At 50.2% G+C, this 21,060-nt stretch overlaps 1 long non-coding RNA gene across 2 annotated transcripts in view; it reads right to left on the bottom strand.

Annotated features, from left to right (window-relative positions):
- Window positions 1-5,849: 5,849 nt before the first annotated feature.
- Window positions 5,850-21,060, bottom strand: part of LOC139057811 (uncharacterized) — a 127,563-nt gene continuing 112,352 nt past the window's right edge. For both annotated transcript variants that reach the window (XR_011513010.1, XR_011513009.1), the window contains one exon: window positions 5,850-6,166. This is a non-coding gene — a long non-coding RNA (uncharacterized lncRNA). The remainder of the gene's footprint in view (window positions 6,167-21,060) is intronic.

The following is a 21,060-nucleotide window of genomic DNA, read 5'->3' as shown; positions in this document are numbered from 1 at the left end:
AAAGTAAAGAGAAATGAAAGTGTGTGAAAAAACGACTAGCTGCAGATGGGCAAGTCGTTTTCGCGCTTCCTTTAATCCCTTCCTATTTTCATTTCTATATTTCAATTGAAACAAATAATTTATGCTGTGCTTTCCTTGGTTTCATAGTCTGTTGGCTTCGTATGATTGTAACTATAACAAAATTGGAATATTCGGTACCCCTTCGTCTCGTTCACTCGACAAACCGAGAACATGTTCATAGCATTATACTGGCTGTATGCCCCAGATATGCTAACACGTGTCACAGGATGCTATACACTCCCTGCATTTCCTTGTATTCTCTCCCTTTGCTACGCCAGACCACATCCACGAAGGAGGAGGCGGGATGTTGTTGGTGGCAGGCGAATTTATAGCCCCGAGAGGCTTCCCGGCAATCGCTCTACAGTCGAAAGATGCCAACGCGAAAGCGTTCCTTACCAAACGACGCCAGACCATCGCCATCCACGGGACACTTTTTCACGCCTTAATGCATAAGCCCATAATTTGGTATTCACCCAGCTTCACCGCAGATCGCACTGTGCGTCGTTGCCTAGGCACTTCTACATATCTTGTGACGCAAGGAGTAGCAGGCTCTCAGGCCAACCTCTCTGCCTTCTTTCAATTAAATTATCTCTTTCTCTCTCTCTCTCTCCTGACGAGAAACAGGGAACGGTTGGCGTTTTTAACGTTTACGCTCTTTACCAACGCCTGATCTACCATGCCATCAAAGCACCAACCAACTCCACAAGTTTTATTCGTAATAAACGCCTGGTCCGCGCGCACGCGACATAGCTATAGCGATGCTATTCTGGTACACGGGTGGGCCACCGGCGTCGGAAAGCAGCAACGCAGGGGCAAGCCTACAAGTAACAGAAGTAACGCGTCCCGTTTCCCCGCGTAGTCCTGACGTCCTGACGCGCCGCCGAAGTGCGTCGGCTGCATGCTCAGCGCGCGCGCTTCGCCGAAACGTCACCTAACGGCTCCGGCTGGCGATTCCAGCGAAGCGCCTGCCCGCCCCCGTCGCTGCGCTGTTGTCTCGAGGAAAGCCGCTACTTGACTCATCGCACTTGAACCGCCTTTCCTTCAGTGAGTCAGCGGCGCGTGCTCGAACGGAGTGGTATGCATACCTCTGCATGCAGCAAAGTACATGTCAAACCTCTTGAAAAATAAGCCCGTGGCGGTCGGACTTTATTGTAAGCGGGAGCAGAAGGGTGCAGTAGCGCATCATAGCGCTATTGCAGAGAGGGGAGGCGTGGGGGAGTCTTCAGCTTGCACTGCATATCTGAGCGTGTTTCCAGCCTGCTAATTAGCTGCTTATCCTCTCAGGAGGGTGCCCTCATGCGGGGCTAAGCAACATTTCGCCAACTGAGCATATTATTTTTCCCCTCCGATATATCATCTTCCAGTTGGTTCGCACAAAACATTGATGTCACTTCCATTGCTTATCATGATTATTAGCGCATGTACAAGAACAACGCATGAGACGTGCGCGGTACCAGTGACGCTCAACCGCCACCTGTGATGTTTTCCGTTTCCCTCCACTTTCATTTGTCATGAATAAAAACAAAACCAGAGGAATATTGCACCCCCCTTCCTTCCCTTTTGCGTTATTTCTTTTGTGGAAGTGAGAAATTAAGGGTGTGAGAGAATCAGGAGCATTGTTTTTTCCTCCCTCCGGTCACCTATAACTATCTATCTTACACTGGCTAACCTCCCTGTCTTTCCTTCCCATTTGTCTCTCTCTCTCTCCTGGTTCTCCCTTAGCATCCACATTGATAATGACGAACCTGTCTGTGAACCCATCATAGCAGAGCGAAGAAAGCCGGCAGATTTTTAGTGTGTTGTAACCTCTGTTTCGCAACTGCTATCAACGTTACACCATCAGTTACCGCGCCTGGAAGCTGCCACCTGCGCATGTGCGCGACATGAGTTATCATTTCATATACTCGCAGATAAGCATTCGTCAGACTATATATATATATATATATATATATATATGCGCCATCCATCCATCCATCCATCCATCCATACATACATACATACATACATACATACATACATACATGTTTATTGCAGCAGTTCACAACTTATTACACATATCGTGCTCGCATAAGCGCAAGTCGCTTGTGTGCGGGCACACAAGCGACTTGTGTGTGCCAATTTCACAAAACTCGTCACACGGGGAACGGGTTTCAGTGTATTAGCAAAGTCTCCTAGTCCTATTAGCTATAGATAAAGACCGCCGAAAAGAAGGTCAAAAGCAGCGGAACTGTTCGCTAGATGAATATACCGCGTAAACAACTGTGACTTACGCACCGCAGTCGGGACGAGGAATCACGAGGAACTTTCGACTGTGCAACGAACCGTGCCCTTGGAAGCGGAGCTTCAGGCCGCTGCAGGAGGACTTCGCAAGCTATGCGCGCGTGGCCGCCCGCGATGATCGCTCGCGACCTTCCCAGCGTGTGGCACAAACGGAAAAGATTGTTTTTCGTGGCACTCTGCACACCCACCCTCTTGCGACACTAGACCGTATCAATTAGACGCATCTGGCTGTTATGTCTGTATGTGTATTCGCGGTCGGGGTGGCAATTGGGTGGCACGTACGGAGGGCGGGCTAACAAGCGCGCTTGCTTGCCGTCTGACAGTCTCCGTCGAGCATTTCCACACCAACCCGTTAACCGTACAACGAAGCACGAGTTTTCGCGAGTGTCGAGTTTCATTAATCGGCACGCTGCTTGGCCTAAAATTCGGCGGCGTACGTGCATTCCGCCTAAGGAAACTGAAGCTAATCGGTGCAGTAAAACGCTGGCGTGTCACGGCTGCAAACGCGCTTTTATTCATGCCTTTAGGCAACGAATACGCATGCTCCCGAGCAGTTCTCACACATTTCTCTAGTCCCCACTTCCTTGCAAGTAGACGCTGCAGTGGCGAATCGTCTACCATTAACTCGGTTTGTTTGCATGAGATGCAACCAAACGTGGTGGACCGGGCGTGCCACTGTCCTCGCGCTGACGCTGCAAGGTTCTCGTACTAAATATTATACTGTGGGGCTTAACATCCCCAAACATCTGCACGCGAGCGGAGGGCTCCCGATCAACTTTGACAACCCGGCGTTCGTTGCTGTGCAACGAATGCACGGTGCACGAGCGCTTTTGCATTCTTCCCACCGTCGGAATGCGACCGCTGCGTCTGGGAACCGAACCCGCGACCTCGCGCGAGTTCGCCCTCGTATTCAACGTCTGCTGTTCACCTCACTACTACTGCAGTCTTATTTACCACTTGATCGATCGATTGATTTATCAAGCCTACTTATGTAAGGAACGCCGATGTATAGAGGACTGGAAGAACTGCGCCACCCTGCGCTTTCGGCAACGTCCTTGCATTTCGCCTCCACCAATCTCCTATTCGCAGTCAAACGGTGCGACGACCAGGTTCGGCAGAGCTGCTCGGTAGGAACTCGCGCGGTGGAACAACGCCTTCAGCAGGGGTCCCACTCGGCGCGTCTTCCTCGGGCTCCTCCACACTGGGGCCTGCAGCCGACGTCGGGGCCATCCCGCACGTTCATCGGGCCTTCCGAGAACAGTGCCGCGCGCCCGAACCGTCATCGACCGGCGATGACCGCTTCGAGCCCATGCGGATGGGCTTGTGTGTGGGGGGAGGGCTTTCCTCCGTTTGTTCTTGGAGATTAGCTTGGGGGGACGCGCGAGGCGGTGGCGCTTGCGCGTACGGACAGAGCGCGCCGCTCGTTTTGGTGCCCGTCCTTGAACGCGTCCGGGGCGCAGTGAGAGCGGGCCGAGTTAGTTTAGCACGCACACAACGAGCAATTCTTTTTTCTATTTGTTTTTTAAAACCGTAGCGCGGTTCCACGACGTCTAGCCACCTGCTTAAACCCAATGGTTTACGACATTCACTCTACGCGATTATTCTGCACGCCTGACGCGTGGTCGTTTCAGCCGTCAGGAAGCTGAGGCTCGCTGAGTAGCCAGCCCCCAGCTGCGAAGCAGGTTTCCCAGTGATGCGCCCGTGGGCGCCGAGTGAGTGAGACGGACAGAGAGGGAATGGTAAAGCGGTCCGTCTCAAACTCACGCATCTAGCCTGCAGCGTCATGGTGCGAGAAAGGGGAGGAATAGAGAAAGGGATAGGCTGGGCAGCTCGACGTGGAAGTTGAAAAATTAAATTAAATACTCTGGTTTGACTTGATAAAATCAGAATCTGGTTATGAGGCACGCCGTTGTGGAGGATTCCGGATTAACTTTGGCCACCAGGGGCCACTTAACGGCCGCACAATGTGCGATATTCCGCCCCGTCGGAATGTGACCGCAGCGGCCGTGATCGCGAATTCGCGACCTCGTGCCCAGCAGCGCAGCGCCACTGAGCTACCGGGGCGATACAAGTAGACGCTTACTTCTAGAGCCCATAGCAAGTCGACGGCCAAGCGAGAGCCAGCCGGGAGATTAGCGACGTCGGGCGTTCGAGTGCCGCCCTTTATACAAGGAAAAAAAGAAAAAAGGACGCATATCTAATAACGGCCATATCAAGTAAGCAACATGCCAGTATTTCGCTGGTCCAGTGCGCAACTGCTATACACGTCCTACTAATGGCAGCGTCAGTATAGTTATTGGTAAACCAATAAAACAAGTGAGCCACTTCGAGTATACGGGCGTTGCGATATCAGGTGACTTATCTTGGAAAACACACATCACTAATTTGTGTAACGCCGCAGAGGTTAAACTTCGGTCACTGAGACGTAGGCTTAAACTTGCTCCCCGACATGTTAAATTTGCTGCATATCTGGCATTGGTACATCCCGCGTTGGAATATGCCAGCATAATATGGGACCCATATGGGAAGAACGATGGAAATGCACCCGAAGATATTCAGAGGAATGCAGCAAGGTTTATTATGTAAAAAGATATAATTCAGTGACTGAAATGCTAATTCAACTAAATTTGCCCCAGATTTTATTGCGGCGGAAATTGGCTGGGCTAAAATTTATTTATTCAATGAAACATAATTGCCTCAATTTTAACACGCAAATGTATCAGAATCTCACGGATTTCATGGTCCGTTAGATCTAGCCATGAGGACCAATCTATGCCCATACCTGCAAAGTTGACGCATTTAGGTACTCTCTTTTTTCAAAAAAACAATTGATGATAGGTTTACGTTGCCACATAACATAACCAAAATTGATTCGCCAGAACAGTTCAAAAGTCGGTACTGGCCTACTGTTCTTCTATATAGCCATGCTTAACATTATTAGCTTCATTGTACAGTGATGTAGGCGGCATGTGCATTATGACACGATTCGAAATTGTTATACGTGATATTGACGAAGTCCTGTGTATGATGTTGCAAATGTGATCTTGTATGGTACAGCTGTTGTTGCTTGTGGTGTTCGGAGTCTAGTGCAATGCTCATGTTAATAGATCTGTGGTTATTGTTGTGTCAAATTGGCATTGCTTATGCAGATGCGTTGCATTTTTCTTGTTTGATTTGCGTAGCGCTCGTGTCTGTAGCGTTCTTTGAAGCTTATTTTACGATTGCTCCACCCTGTATCTGTCTTTGGGCTAACAGTGTGAATGAATGAATAGTATTTCGCCCCACAGAATATCATGAGCTATTGAAGCAGGAATTGATGACTTTTTTATTCTTTAGTAGCGTCTGTTCATTATGAATCTTACTCTTCGATGTACCCGTCTTCTATAACTTCGATGCAAAACTAGACGCAGTATAACTGTCGTAGTCTAACCAAACAAATATGAAGGGATCGATACATTTTCTGAGCTTTTCTGTTTTTTTTTTTAAGATGCCATTCTTTATTATACACATATGCATTATACAGACAGTAGTGCTTGGATCCTTCAACAGTGGCTAGTAACGAATCTATGCAAAGAAAAGAACTTAGGAAAGAAGACGAGCCTCTGGACTGCGGGGTTTGGTCTCGGTTAAGACGACAAATGAGGCATATTCGTACTTTTCTCTTAGGTGATGACACTCTTGTTGTGATTCGCTGTTGGTCCGCTAGGCGGTTCTTCTATCGCCTTGCTTGTGTTCGCTTGTTGTACGCTGAAATCCTCGGCGTGGCCATGTGTAATACCGTCAGAGCACTTAATGCAGTCCTTCAGCGTTGTTATGCAGAAACAAGCTGCAACAAGAGGAGAGAAAGAAACAGCGACACTCTTCAGGAGAGGACGACGCAAGCTAACGCATATATACACGTTTTTTGTTTTTTGTTTTTTTTAGCTGCGCCAAATATTTAGTAGTTACTCGTCGCAGATAGCACAATTCTAACCATTGATCTAAACTACTCGGTGAGGCGGGCATTACTTCTACGAGAAATGAAAATGCTGAATTGACTAATTAACACTATTACGCTAATTAACTTCATAATTATTTACTTTACGGCACATATTTCGATCTATCAACTGTAGCTGGTCAGTATGCAAGGCATATCGACCTAATTAGAACAAATTCTGAGGACTACGCCAGTTTTCAGAGATTAATTTCGAGAGTGTTCGACGAAATGCATTGGCGATCCCGTTAATTTTTGTGTTTCAATGCATAAAACAGCGTTTTCTTAGAAAAGTGAGGGAGCCAACAGTGCATTTCACCGCAAGTTGAGAGCGCGTATCTCGAAACCATTGTCATCCTCGAAATTCCTTGTAAGTCGATATGGGTATATATATATATATATATATACCGATATATATATATATATATATGTATAACGCGATGAAATTTGGGCATAATTGTATAAACCGCGCGCGGTTGGCAAATACACGGTCACTGCCCTCTATGCGGAGCAGGCCGAGGGGCTCCGGCAAACCAAGATGGACCAATCAGTTCGCTGCGCGTTTGCTTCCTTCAGACGCCGATTTTTTATTGTCGCGTTCCATTCGCCGCGGAGTAGCCTGCATATTTTATCGCACCAGGAATGCCTAATCCCTGCGCGCCGTCTGTTTCGAACCAGCAGGGTCGTCAGACTCGCGGGGGTATACCCAGTCCAGCGACGCCTCATTCGAAGATGTCCGTTTAGGTAGGCGCGGCACGGCAGTGTCGCACGAAAAAAAAGAGGGACGCGTGCGTAGAATGAGCCGCAAAGAACCGTTGCGCCGCGCGCGCACACACGCGCCTTCGCTTCGCGTCTCGGTGTGCCCCCTTCGCCTTATTTATACGTGGCCAGCGTTGCAGACACGCCGTCGACTGTGGCGAAAGCGCCCGAGAGCGAGCCGGTCCCGGGACTTGTGTTTACACCCTGCTCGCTGTTTCCGAGAAGGCGTGGCGAAACTTTCTCGACCGGTCTCTCCAAGATCCTCCCCACCCCTTTGAAGCCGCGCATAGCGGTTTCACTTTCGAAAGCTCTCCCGGCTTCTCGTCTTCGAAACAACGGCGCCGTGCCGAGGCGGCAACACGCGTTGCGCGTACATGGCGCGATCCCCGTGTGGTAACAACAGCGTCCGAGCTCACCCGAGAGTGGGGAGAACGAAGGATTTATGCGGCCATCCTCGGAAGGAGCGGTGCCACCGCGAACGTTATGGATTGACCTTGAAATAAAGCGAAGGTTTTCCTTCAGGCTTTTTCATTTATTTTATTCCTTTTTTTCTTCGCTATATAGCATAACGGACTTCAGGCACTCAGTCGCTGTCTCCCCTCTTGTTACGCGCGCACGTCAAACTGGAGAAGGTGCTGCATGGGTCTGGTTATGCGTGACATACACAATGAGAAAGGAGGCCACATTCACAGATTTTTGTTCGTAGGTTCTGCCTTGCTAATAAGTTCAACATCACGGTTGGCTGGTACTTGCTCATATTTAAAATGCTATATAGGTGAGAACTTTCCTTGGGAATAGAAGCCGGGATTTTTTTCGTGGGCAGCTGGGGAAGGGGGGGGGGGGGGTTGTCCGAGATATAGCGGGGAAGGGGGCGGGGTTGGAGCATAGGGCTGTGTGCCAGCGCACTCACGAAATTCGAGTGCCATACAAGAATGTTGAACATTTGAGGACTTTTGGAGAAAGAAATGGCACGATGAAACTTGACGCCAATTAGTCTAGTCAACTGTTGTGTAGTTTGCCAACGTACACCTATATGGAGTATCAAGCCGAGGTTTAACGGCCAGCCAAATTTAAAATCACGGCCAACTGGGCGTTAAGCTCATGCAGCCTGAGTGCACGCTTGCGTCTCTTACGTTGTCTCCGCACACCATTGACCCAGATATGTTGGTGTTAAACTAGTCAGTACACTCCGCCTTATTTTCTTTGATGCGTCTAGCTTTGTCTTAGCTGTAGATCATCCTTCAAGCATGCTGGTATTTTTGGCGTTGCTTCTCGTGTCTCCCCTTAACCCTCCCCAGCAAAAGGGATGTTTGGCTCCCGTTTAACCTTCCCAAGAGGGTGTTTCAGCGAAGGAAGAAGAAGAAGTTTGGTTCGGCACAGTCGCACTGCTGTCTCGCTCCCTAGTGTTTTTGAATTTTTTCGACGTTTTGTCAAATAGATTTGTCGAAGACGTCGGACGACTCGCCAAGGTACCTTCCCTACCGGAGGCCGGGGGGGCCTTCGCCTCCCGTCGCTTCGATAGGAGCCTGCAGAAGAGCCCGATCTGGTAGCGGCGAGCGCCCCGTCATGACTACGCCTGACCTGACACCGGGGCAGAGGCCACCGACTGACCCTGAGAGCAACCGTGACTGTAAGCGATACAAGGCTACAGAAACAGACGACGAGTCTACGCTTATTGACGCTTGTGACATAGCTGACATCACAGATCTGGACGATGAAGGCTTCAGGCTTGTGCGTCACCGCAAGAAGAGGACCATCGGAATCCCAGTGATTGTTACGCCTGCTACAGAAGGAGCCGACCTGAAAAAAGTAAATCCCATTGTTCTGTCTACGGATATTGAAAAAATTCTTGGCGCATCGCCAGTTAGGAGCCGATTTACTGCTCAAGGAGCCCTGCTTCTAGATGTACAGACAGAAGAGCATGTGAATTCCCTTCTCAGCTGCAAGTCGATCTCAGGGACTGCAATCTCAGCACGCGTGCCCAATTCGTACCTGCAAAACACGTGCATTATTAGAGGAGTACCGAAGTGGTACACTGACGAGGAACTGTTGCTATACCTTAAACCACAAGGAGTTTACCATGCAAGGAGAGTCATGCGACGCGTCCAAATTTCCGAAACCGATTGGGAGTCCAGGCGAACCAGCTCCGTGGTTCTTACGTTCGCTCCAAATACAGACCGTCCAGAGAAGATCAACTTGGGCTTCACAAGACACGAGACCATTGACTACGTTGAGACACCACCTCGGTGCTTCAAGTGTCAGCGCTATGGACATGTGGCCAAGTACTGCCGTGGTGAGCAGCGGTGTAAGAGATGTGGAGGACCGCACGATTTCAAAACATGCGCGTGCAGAGAGAACGTTCTATGTGCAAACTGTAGTGGTGGTCATCCAGCTAGTTATAGCAAGTGTCCTACGCGGGCAGCAGCAATAAAGCGTAAGAAAACGTTTATCTTGGGGCCAACAGGGAACGATGAGAAAAATACGACGAAGAAAACGACAGAAAGACACAGAGAGTCAGACGCAATGAAATTGAGCTCAAAGAGTGAAACTGATTTTCCAAGCCTGAAGCCTTCTCCAGGAATCCAGGACACAGTGGTGCCATCGCGCAGCGGACAGGCTAAAACAGTCAAATCAATGAACAGAGGCCCCGTAGAAGAGAAGACTGCTGAACAACCGGAACAGCGAAGTTATGTGTCTGTACTGCAGCGACCCCAATCGCGTTGCGATGAAAACACACCACAGGAGAACTGTCAGCAGGTGCTACGTGCCCTCTTCAAGGCCTTGCGATCACACATAGAGAAGATGCCGGCTAGCTCGATGAAGGAAATGCTCGAAGTAGTCCTCGCTCTCGAGTCAGTGATTCTCAGCTCTACCTCTTCTTAAAGCACCTAACAATATGGATGCGGTCAGGACACAATGTTCACCATCTCGTCCACAGGTGCCACTTATTATGCAATGGAACTGTGCGGGTCTTGCGTGCCATTTACCTGAACTGTCGCTTTTCTTACGCAACATGCCTGTGCCAATATTGGCCCTGTCCGAGGCTGGTCTTCCAGGTTCCAGAACAATTGCTGGTTACGTCGCACATGGAAACCAAAGTATTCCAACATTTCCGAACGGAAGCGCCATGCTATATGTGAGACGTGAAATACCACATTACGTTCTTCCAGTTCAAGACCTTTGCAGCAGTGCTTTGGAAGTCACTGCTGTACAAGTGCGGCTGGGAAATCGAAGCCTCAGCGTGGCCTCTGTGTATGTGAGCTCTCGCCTGAAGGTCTCGATGGGAGAAATTATCAGAGACCTCTGCAGCCGCTGCCCAGCTCCTAGGATTATATGTGGCGACTTCAACGCGCACCATACTCTCTGGGGCGACAAGGCGACTGATGCACGTGGAAAGCAAATTGTTAGTGCTTTAAACACCGAGGGACTCTGCGTGGCAAATGACAAACAGCCAACGTTTTTTCGACCACCGGCCTCTTACAGTGTCATTGACTTGACGTTACACTCAACGGACATCCTCGCATCGTCAACGATCATTTTCCTGTCTTCGTTAACATTGCTGGATATAGAACCAACGGCCGCAGATCCTGTCCTGTGACGCATTGGGATACATACAGGGACGGCCTAAGCGAATCATCTGGAAACCTGTTCGCGGACATGCTACGTAGCAAGAGATTGGCTACCGCTGAGCTGAAGCTACCCGACCACTTCCCCGCTCCCGATCTAAAGCTCAAAAATCTATGCGCTGCCCGTAGAAGAGCGGAACGGAGGCTGATGAGGACGAAAGGCAACCCATCAATGAAGACTATATATAACAGGATTAACGCAGTAATTCGACGTTATACAAGGAAACTAAGAAGAGATCAATGGGCATCATTTTGTGCAAGCCTATCGGTCTTCACGCCAGTTCCACGGATATGGTGGGTCGTTAATAACCTTGCTGGAAACTTTCGACCAAACAAGCCATTTGAAGCCCTAGCATTGAAGTTAGGCAAGACACTCGCTTGCCTTGCGAATGACTTCGCTGCAATATACTCTTCCGGAAGGTCAGCTGGCACAACCAACCCGCCACCGCCGCTATCGTCGTCTATAATGGATGCTCCTTTCACACTCAGAGAGCTGGAACTAGCTATGAGCAGCCTCCGACGTCGCTGTGCGGTGGGACCTGACCTCATCAGTAATCAGATGCTGACTAACCTACCGGTTGAGAGACGGCGTGATTTGCTGGCATTTTTTAACCAAGTCTGGGCCAGTGGGGCTATCCCACATTTATGGAAGGTAGCATGGGTGGTACCGGTTCTGAAGCCTGGAAAGAATCCTGCAGCTCTGGACTCATACAGACCGGTATCACTGACCTCGTGTGCAGCGAAGCTAATGGAGAAGATGGCGTGCACAAGACTCACTTGGTATGTCGAGGAGGGTCGAAAACTACCATCGTGCATGACTGGGTTTCGGCAGCGTCTAAGCGCTCAAGACAATGTACTGGACCTTCTAAGCCACATAGAGCATTACAGTGCGGATGGCCTGTCGACACTTGCTGTTTTCATGGATGTTTCTAAGGCTTACGACTACGTGTCTCAAAGAGCCATCATCAGCCAGTTGCAAGTTATAGGCGTCACGGGTCAACTCTTGCACTTCATACATACGTTCCTCAATGATCGTCGCATCAGAGTTCGTCTTGGCGACACGTTGAGCGATGAAATACGTATATTTCGTGGTGTGCCACAGGGGAGTGTTTTATCTCCCTTATTATTTAACATTGCCATGAGTAGCCTCCCAACAGTACTAAACCATCGAACACCAGTGAAGATATCTATATATGCCGATGATATCTGCATTTGGGTCTCCGGCTACCAGCACCGCCGCCTTGCACGAATAGCCCAGGGAGCAGTAAAAGCCATTCAGGGCCACTTGGCAACGATTGGATTATCACTATCAGCAGAAAAATCATCATTCGTACTATTTCCTGGAGTGAAAAGAAAATCTACACGTTTGACGCTGAATTTGGACGGATACCAGATTCGACAAGTCACCAACGTCCGATTTCTGGGCGTTACCTTAGACCACAGGCTACTCTGGCGCCGCGGTGTTGACCACGTTGTGGCATCATCGTCACCCAGGCTACATGTGCTCAAGCGAGTCGCTGGCATACGCTGGGGCAACCACCCGACGTCCATGCTACGGCTACATACAGCGTTGGTTACAAGTCGAATCCTGTATCAGCTACCTCTGATGTCACCCTCAGACAGCCAATACGAGCGCTTAGAAGCCATCCACAGAAAAGGTATCCGACTTTGCCTTGGAGTCCCTCAGCCAGCGTCAAACAAGAAAGTGCTCTACGAAGCTGAGTCACGCCCTCTACGACTTCAGGCTTCCCAGGCTCTGATGATCCAGCTCCTACGATTGAGTGAGTCTACGCCCGGTAGAGCGCTCTTACGACGTATAGGTAACAGGCCGCGCTCACATTTTTATGCAGCATTGAACACGCTTCGCGTATTAGGATTGCGCTGCTCGAGACAAAGGGAAAGGATAGAACCACCCTGGACATTCGAGGACATCATATGCAACTTAAGTGTACCACGATTGCAATCAAAGAGCTGCATTCCATCTGCAGAAGCCAAGTCATTAGTCCTGGAACACCTGAACACGATTTACCCGAGTCACCTGCAAGTATACACAGATGGCTCTGTCAAGGCAGACGAAGACCGCTGTGCAGCTGCATTCTATATTCCCTCTCTAAGATATACGTGGTCTGGCCGTCTGGACTGTATAGCCTCGTCGACAGTTGTGGAAGGCGCAGCAATAGCTTCTGCTCTGCGCAAATTAAAGACTTTGCCTCCGCAGAATGTGGTTGTCCTTACGGACTCAAAGGCCGCATTACAACAAATATACCGTGGTTTGCCATCCCTCAAGTTCCCACGCAAATCACTAGCCATCGTGAAAGAGCTCAACAACAAAGGCTTCACAGTAAAGTTTCAATGGATTCCTTCCCACATTGGTATCTCAGGAAACGAAAAAGCTGATGCGCTTGCATACGCCGCGCTCTATCATCCTCCCAAAATCAAGGCCCGAAAGAGTAATCAAGTGCAAAAATCTGACATTCGAAATCACTTTGCGTCGCTTTGGGTTCCACCGCATATGCCCTGCGTAACCAAGCGATTGCACCGAGAGGAAGCCACACTTCTATATCGAATAAGGACAGGATCTGCAAATACACAGGCCTGGTTATTTAAAACGGGGCGAATCAATTCTCCGAACTGTTCGGCATGCAACGAGACAGGAGACATTGAGCACTTTTTGTGGTCCTGCCAGCAATTCCAAGATGAAAGAGACACTCTCCTGAAGAATCTACAAAGCAAGAACCTTCCGCATGCGCGCCTGCAACACCTTATATTTCCCGCGGGATCAGTTATAGCCCGAAAAGAAACTTCACGTCTCCTCATCGAGTTTTTAAGAGAGACTGGTTTGAAGGACACATGGTGAAACCCTTCAGCGGTATTGTGCGAGACGCTCGGGCGGAGCAATTGCCGGCCTTGTTCGCCAGGCTAAACCCGCCTGTTGCTACAATTCACCACCACCACCACCACCATAACCTTCCCAACTTTCGCATCTCAATCTTACCATTTCTCTCGTTGCTACTTTCTTTCGTTAATTTTTTGTTGTTGTTGAGCTGTTTGCAATTTTTGTTCCTGCCCCTAGCGACGCTTCCGCGCATGCATTACTTGCAGTTCAAGCCTACTCGTATCCTACAAATGTCTCAAAAAGTTACCACGCGTATTGATACTAAGCAGTAGGCCGATTTCCAGCGAGAGCGTAGACAGAGTCGGGCCTGATGTTAAATCTCCTACCGAAATTCTCAGCCTGACGTTGATGAATATGTATCGTATGTAGGCGAAATGTTGGAAAAGCCATTCCGAAATAGTCTCGTCTATACGTCATCGAATGAGAGCAATGCTTTTTTCAATGTTTGAAGGCTCCTTATAAGAGCTCCTGCAATAGCCACGCCGTCAGTGTTAACCTACATTTGTCTATAGCATGTCGAACTAATAGGAGCACTTCCTCGCAGTCAGCGGAGTGTGCTGACTAGCTTAACACCAACATATCTGGGTCAATGGTGTTCGGAGACAACGTGAAAGAGACGCAAGCGTGCGCTCAGGCTGCGTGAGCCTAACGCTCAGTTGGCCGTGATTTTTAATTTCGGCTGGCCGTTAAACCTCGGCTTGATACTCCATATAGGTATACTTTGGCAAACTATATATACTGTAGCTACCCGCCCGATCACCTCTCTCTCTCTCTCTCTCTCTCTCTCTCTCTCTCTCTCTCTCTCTCTCTAGCATTCTGCAGCCACAAACTGTTTTGAGGCTCGGGAGATTTGCGACGCGGGGTGGTGATGACCCCGAGACGCCGCCAGGTCGTGCTTCCGCCGCTAGTGCACGGACGGGGCTGCCCCGGGTGCCATTAGCCAGAGGCCGCGCAGCCCGTAGGAGTCGTCGGTAGTCACAGGTGGCCCAGCGCGCCCTTACGGCAGCGGTCGACTCACAGCTGGGCCCCATCGCTGTGATTTACAGCGGGACGCGGTTAATCTAGATTTGCGAGCCCGAGAGAAAGATTGCCCGAACTTACGCGTTTCTCCTACAGTGCACTACGCACTTTATAAATAACTGCACGTGAATGGGAAGGTAGGCTACATCCGAGCTGCATGGCTATACCAACAAACGCTACGCCCTTTGCCCACATAACACACTCTAAAAAAACTTTACACCCTTTAAGTTGTATTTTGTCCCCGAACAATAATCGTCATCTGTCTTGCCCGCATTTCCTTTCTCGAACGCTGCGAGCCCGATACTTCCTAGTCACAAACGGTTTGCGCGTTATCAGCTTGACACAGCATTCTCGACAGGAAAGTAGCGAGCGCCGAGTTTTCAATAGAGGAAACGCAAGCAAGGCAGATGGCGATTATTGTTTCGGGACAAGGTAAGCCCCAAAGAGTGTAAACTTTTTTTAGAGTTCACGCAATCTCTTCGGTTTGCCGCACGCCACATGCAATTATTTCACGCTTCTGTATTGAGCAGAAGAAATAATCACGACCACTAGAGCTCTGCTGCGCTCTTTAAAGACGGTTAAGCTTCGCGACTGCCTTTGAATGCATAATGAACGCAGCTGCGTGTGTGCGAACAGCTCGTATTTGTTTCTTCTTTTTTAAAATTTCCTTGCCCCTCTCTTATATACTGTCTAGCTAGAAACAAAGTCCAACCTGGTGACCCCCCCCTCTCTCTCTCTCTTACGCAAGAACATTTCTTTATCGGCCGGCGTTCGGGCGACCGCCATTCATGATATCGATCGGCATGATAATGGGTCATCTGCCATGACGGCCAGTCGTAGATGCCGGACAGTTGCGAAAGAGAAGTTTGTGAATACTTTCAGAGAGCTTTGTCAACATTGCCCCATGAAGTCATCGTAACTACAGAAGTAGGAGCATGAGATTCCTGGAATTGAAACTTTTGTGTCTCGCAAATATATCCCTTGGTACATCATGTGATCACCTTTTTCTTCTCCTCCGGCGCAGTTCAGCCGTCTAGAGGAGGCATGGATCAGCCCTTAGGATTCGTGTGAATGCCGATATTGTACCGGCTATCCCTGCCGAACCGGGCTGTAGAATAAGACCTACGACTGCTGTTCATTTTGTCATGCCTCAGTTCTGGACAAGCCCGAGCTTCTTACCCCTCGTTGCCGCAACATTAGCTCGACACGCGGTCTGCGTCACAATGCCCTCCTGGATCTCACTCCTATTCTGAGAAGGGCGATTTGACGTATAATATAAATAAAGCAATGCTACCGTAACTGCGGTATGCAGTTGGTAGCGCACGCGAAGTATAGAAACTGGTCACAGGCATTATAAGTGGTTTTCCTTATGCGAAGCAGGCTTCCGCTAACGAGCCGAGCTTGCGCAGCTCAGCGGTTTTCCTAGAAATATCGCGAAAAAGAAAACGCCATATAGGCGTTCCCGAGCGTTCTCAAGTTGACAGAGTGGGCACCGAGATCGCACAGCAGCTGTCTCGCACCGTGCGCCGAGTAAAGTCACCCGCGTAATCGTCCGCTCTGCGAGCACTGCAAACTCATGATAAACAGCAGGGGGCCCCAGCCTTAAGCGCATCTATTTTAGATTTTTCGCCGTATTCTCGCGGCATATGCGTATCACGCATTTCATTACGCATCGCCCGACGTCTGGCGAGGGTACATTTAGCCAGCACGTGCTCGGCCGTCCGCGACCGGTCAGACGTACCTCCTCCGCGCGCGGGTTTCTGCATAAAGCACCGCGCAGAGAAACCGCGACCTGCAGCAGACGCCGTGCGCGCCCGTTGTCAGGCTCCCAAGCAACGGTGTTGCCGCCGCGCCTCCTCGCGCTCGCACTGGGCTTCTGTCACGCCTCGCTGGCCGCGCGCACCGGCCGACGGAGCCAAATGACCCCTCGCCCCGTAACATCTCGTCCCATTAAAGACGCGACTGCGGACTCTCTCACTCGCCGAGTTTATCGCTTTGTTCTCGCCACCACCTCGGGGGAGGAGGCCGGGCTGAGACCCCCGCATCGCGCGCGCGGAATAGGGACAAGCTCCCTCCGTACGCTGGTGGCTAGAAGCCACTGACACATCCGGCGGGTGAGGCTCTAGGAGGCAGTGGCTACGCTTTCGTCGTCCACTGTTGCGTCGTGTGCTTCTGCTGTATTCCTTCCGGTCGTCTCGACACCGGCAGCAAGGTGGACGGAAGAAGGAAAGTTTAAGTGCGGAGGTTTGGGCTAGGTAGAAGGGGCGGGGGGGGGGGGGTACTCAGCATAAACTTGAGGCCGCGTGTGTCCTCCTCCTCAAGACAAGGAGCTGGTCGCGCATCCGGCGTCGGACGCGCGGCAGTCCACCGACGGCCGCATCTGCTGCCGAGGCTGACCCCGCGCTGCACTTGCTCATTCTGGTCAGAGCCTCTTGTAATAGTGCTACTTTCAAGCGCTCCGGCTGTTGCCCGCGGGCATCTCATTAATTGGGCCATTTTGCGAGGTACGCGCGGGATGGGTGGCGAGAGAGCGTTGAGAGGGGCGCCTCCGCGCGGTTTTGCTTTCCTTTATCGCTATGGCCACAGGTGGTTAGACCATCAAAAGTCATCTTTCTATATTTTTCCCTCTTGTATTTTATCTCCCCTCCTTAACGTTCCGACCGGTTTATTTGAGTTCATAAGAAAGCAGCTACACGCCAGCAGAAGATGCGGTTGTTGTTCCCACGTGACCTCTCGCCCGTGAACTCGTCACTGGGCGCCCTTCGCTTATGCTACCGGTCTGATAAAGACTCGCTGAGGACCGGGTATTACTCGGGCTCGAGCACTGATTGCGCGTGCAACGGTGCGTACACGAGGCATGCCAACTGCTGCGCGCGTAGCCAGGAGGAGTTTTTTAGTGTTTTCCGACTGAAGTCGCCAGCGTCTGGGAGAAACCTTTACCGGGGTTCATCTGCAAACCGCTGCAGCCCAGCGTCGTGCTTTGACCCACCGTCGTCGCTTAGTGGCTGTGGTGTTGCGCTACTAAGCACGAGGTCGCGGGATCGAATCCCGGCCACGCGGCCGCATTTCGATGGGGGCGAAATGCAAACACACCCGAGTACTTAGGTTTAGGTGCGAGCTAAAGAACCCCGTGTGGACAAAATTAATCCGGATTCCCCCACTAGGGCGTGCCTCATAATCAGATCGAGGTTTTGGTGCGTAAAACCGCATAATTTAATTAATAACGTCGTGCTTTGCCATAGGTTTAGCACAGGCTCATTTCCTTTTTGTTTGCTTATGAGGAAGAAGGTGTAGCCTTTAAATATAAAGAAAGAAAGAAACAATATCAATATCGGGAGCAAATTGGGTAGCACGCACGAAATATGGTAAACCTTCTGATCATATACGCATAATATGGTGTACGCGTAATGTACAGGAACCTGTGCTATGTGAGCAAGAAAGAATTACCTCGCTGAGAAGAATTACCGTAGACGGCCTCGATCTTTCCATGACTGAGTATACTATCGTGACATATTTGCGCTAGTGAGATTCCGCATATCCATTATCGCAAAGCGTCCAAAGAGAGTTTAATGCGAAGCTTGCGGCAGGCAGGTGCGTTTCCCCGAGCTTGTGACGTGCGAACAATTTAAGATCACTGATGCGTAGCGCTGCTGGCGTAAGGATGGTGACTGCTCAGATCAAAATAAAAAGTGCAGGCGTGTAGAGGAAGGAGGAGTCGCGCAAAAAGAAAGTCAAACGGCCGGCCAGCAGGTGTCACCGGTGCGCCCGGAGGACCACGGCTTTCCCGACGCTTGGCGTATTCTTAATCTAGCCGAATTTCGACCTCGCACTTGTTTAAGGTATAGCACACACGAAGGCGCGCCGTGGTCAGCCTGGACCAACTACAAAGCAGTCAAGCTGCCCGCGGCACGGACAGCACCTTATAATTGGGCGTCGTAAACGAAGTAAAGACTAACAGGTGACCCGCGCGGTAAAACGTTGCGACGTGAAGTTTCAATAATAATAAGAAGAAGTGTGCTCACTGGCACGCACAGGCGCGCGCGCACACACACATACACCCAGCGTTTTACCGCAAAACGCGAGCGCACCCGAGCCGAACAGTGCAGCTCACGCGATCGCGCGCGCGTCGCCGCTTAGCGCCCTCCGCCGCAGACCGCAAGCACGCGACTGCGCGCGCTCAGTCCTTGGCCGTGGCGCACCGAACGAGGGTATAAACGAAAATGGGGGGAAAAAAATGAAAAGAAAGGTTCCCGACGATTGGACGCATGGAGGCTGCATTCCTCTAGACTTTAGGGAGGAGTACCTTGCTGTCGTGTGCACCTGCTCCGTTGGCTGCGCACGCAATGCCAGCGCCACCGCTCTGCGTCGTCGACGCCGCCGAGCGTGTCCTTCGACGTGGAGGCAGCGATCCCGGCTATGTGCGCGCGGCTTCCCTGTTCCGCGCACCGAAGGCTGTTAGCGGCGGCCCTGGGCATTCCCCGACACGCTGCCCTTATAATGGGACGTGCTCCGATCTATACTATACGGGCTCGGCAGTTTGTATACGCTCGCCATCCTTTCCAGTCCCCCTTTTTAAATTTTTTTCTCTGTCGACTGCTTCTTGCTTCTTGCCGCATGATGACTCCTGGAAACGTACTTTTGAGTGCGTCATTCTGCTGATGCGTTGTCGACGGTGGCAGTTAAGGCGTAGACATGTCGGCTTCCGACGAAAGTCGTATTAACTGCAGATCCCTGTCCAAGGTCTGCTGTGTCACCTATAGGAAAGCGATGAGTCGAAGATTTGACGCTTTATGTAGTCAATATCCATGCATAGCACGACCCACTGTTAATTAGGCACCTTTTTCTGTAATCAAGAATATGCGCTAGCTGCCGAGCGCATAGGAAACTAACAGATAGATCACTGCAAATGCTACAATGTGCATTCATTATGTGATCTTCCCCATGGGAATCCCACCACTCGCCAAACGCTTCCGGCACCTTCGTTTGTGAAAGAAATCTTGTTTACGATGGAATAACTATACTAACCCTTTGGCGGCTTAAATTAATTATCTGGGTCTCGTATGACACTTTCACGGTCTCTTATATAGCCCCTGTGTTGTTTTATCACTGGGCTGTCAATCAATCAATCAATCAATCAATCAATCAATCAATCAATCAATCAATCAATCAATCAATCAATCAATCAATCAATCAATCAATCAATCAATCAATCAATCAATCAATAAAAACAATTAATTAATTAATCACATGCATGATTGTCTCGAATGAACTAGAGTGCTGTTGCTGTATGCCGGAGTACTAGAGTGAGTGAGTGAGTGAAAAACTTTATCAGCTCTAGATTCGCTGGTCTTCTGCGGTCTTCAGATGGAATCGTCCATCTTCTAGCGCAACGGTCGGTTGCTCGCCGACCGTTGTCCAGGGCTCCGCTGGATGCTGCTGCCAGTTGTGCTCGCCGAATCAGACCTTCTTGGTCGACCTGGCGATCGCTGGAGAGCACTCCCTCCCATTGCTCCGCACTCGGGTTTGGTATAACGGGTACCACGTCTATCTTCTGGCATGCCCACGTTATGTGATACAGCGTGGGTGTTTCGTGGCACCAGGGGCATTTGTCTAAAAGTTGGTCCATAGTCAGTTCTGGCTGAGGCTAAACGTTAGCTAGCGCGGTATAAAGGATACGGACGAGCGCAGAGAAAGATAAACCAGTTTGTGTGTAGGATGTCTGCTGTCGGCGTAGGCCGGCAGACACGCTCATGAGTCGACTCTCAGAGCCAGACCGATCCGTGAGTTTCAGTCTGAGTGAGCCCGACTAAGTAGAATGTTGATGAGTCTGAGTCCGAGTGAATCCCCCTCAGTGGAATTTTGGTGAGTCTGTGTCCGAGTGAGCCCTAAGCAAAAAATATAATTTGTGTGTGAGTCTGAGTGAGTTCCTATTATTTCTACGGACTTACGCGTATGGCTGTCGTTCTGTCTTTTCTCGTCTTTCCCCGCTAGCGTTTGCCGGGGCCTGCATTTGTACTGCCCACAACAGCTCGTCTGAGCGAGTGGTATCGCTAGGCGTCAAAGAAGTCGGACGTCCAGCTGAAGATACTTAGCTTGAGGCAAGGCACATATGCTTCCATCTAACTCGCACGTGCATATAGCTGAAGTTACGCACAATTACTACGTACAATCGAAAGGCACTGACTGCTGAGACAGCTTGTAACTACATATGCATACCGGCGCAACGACTAGCGTAAAGCAGCACCCATGGCGGACCGAAGCGACAAATACACAGCGCTATTGTCATCGTCGTCTGTCTCAGCTCTGCGTGCTGCCTTTGCGTTATACTCCCCAAAAGCATTTCATTTCAAACTTTACATGGAGAGTATACGAAATCACTTTCTTTGTTCATCAGCACATATAAACTGCTGCTGTACAGTCTTAGATTCATCATGACGTCTAGCAGG

Source organism: Dermacentor albipictus, chromosome 3 (assembly GCF_038994185.2).
Source record: "Dermacentor albipictus isolate Rhodes 1998 colony chromosome 3, USDA_Dalb.pri_finalv2, whole genome shotgun sequence".
In the NCBI taxonomy this organism is placed as follows: Eukaryota; Metazoa; Arthropoda; class Arachnida; order Ixodida; family Ixodidae; genus Dermacentor; species Dermacentor albipictus.
The sequence above is the reverse complement of the archived record's forward strand: the minus strand, read 5'-3'. Positions and strand labels throughout refer to the sequence as shown.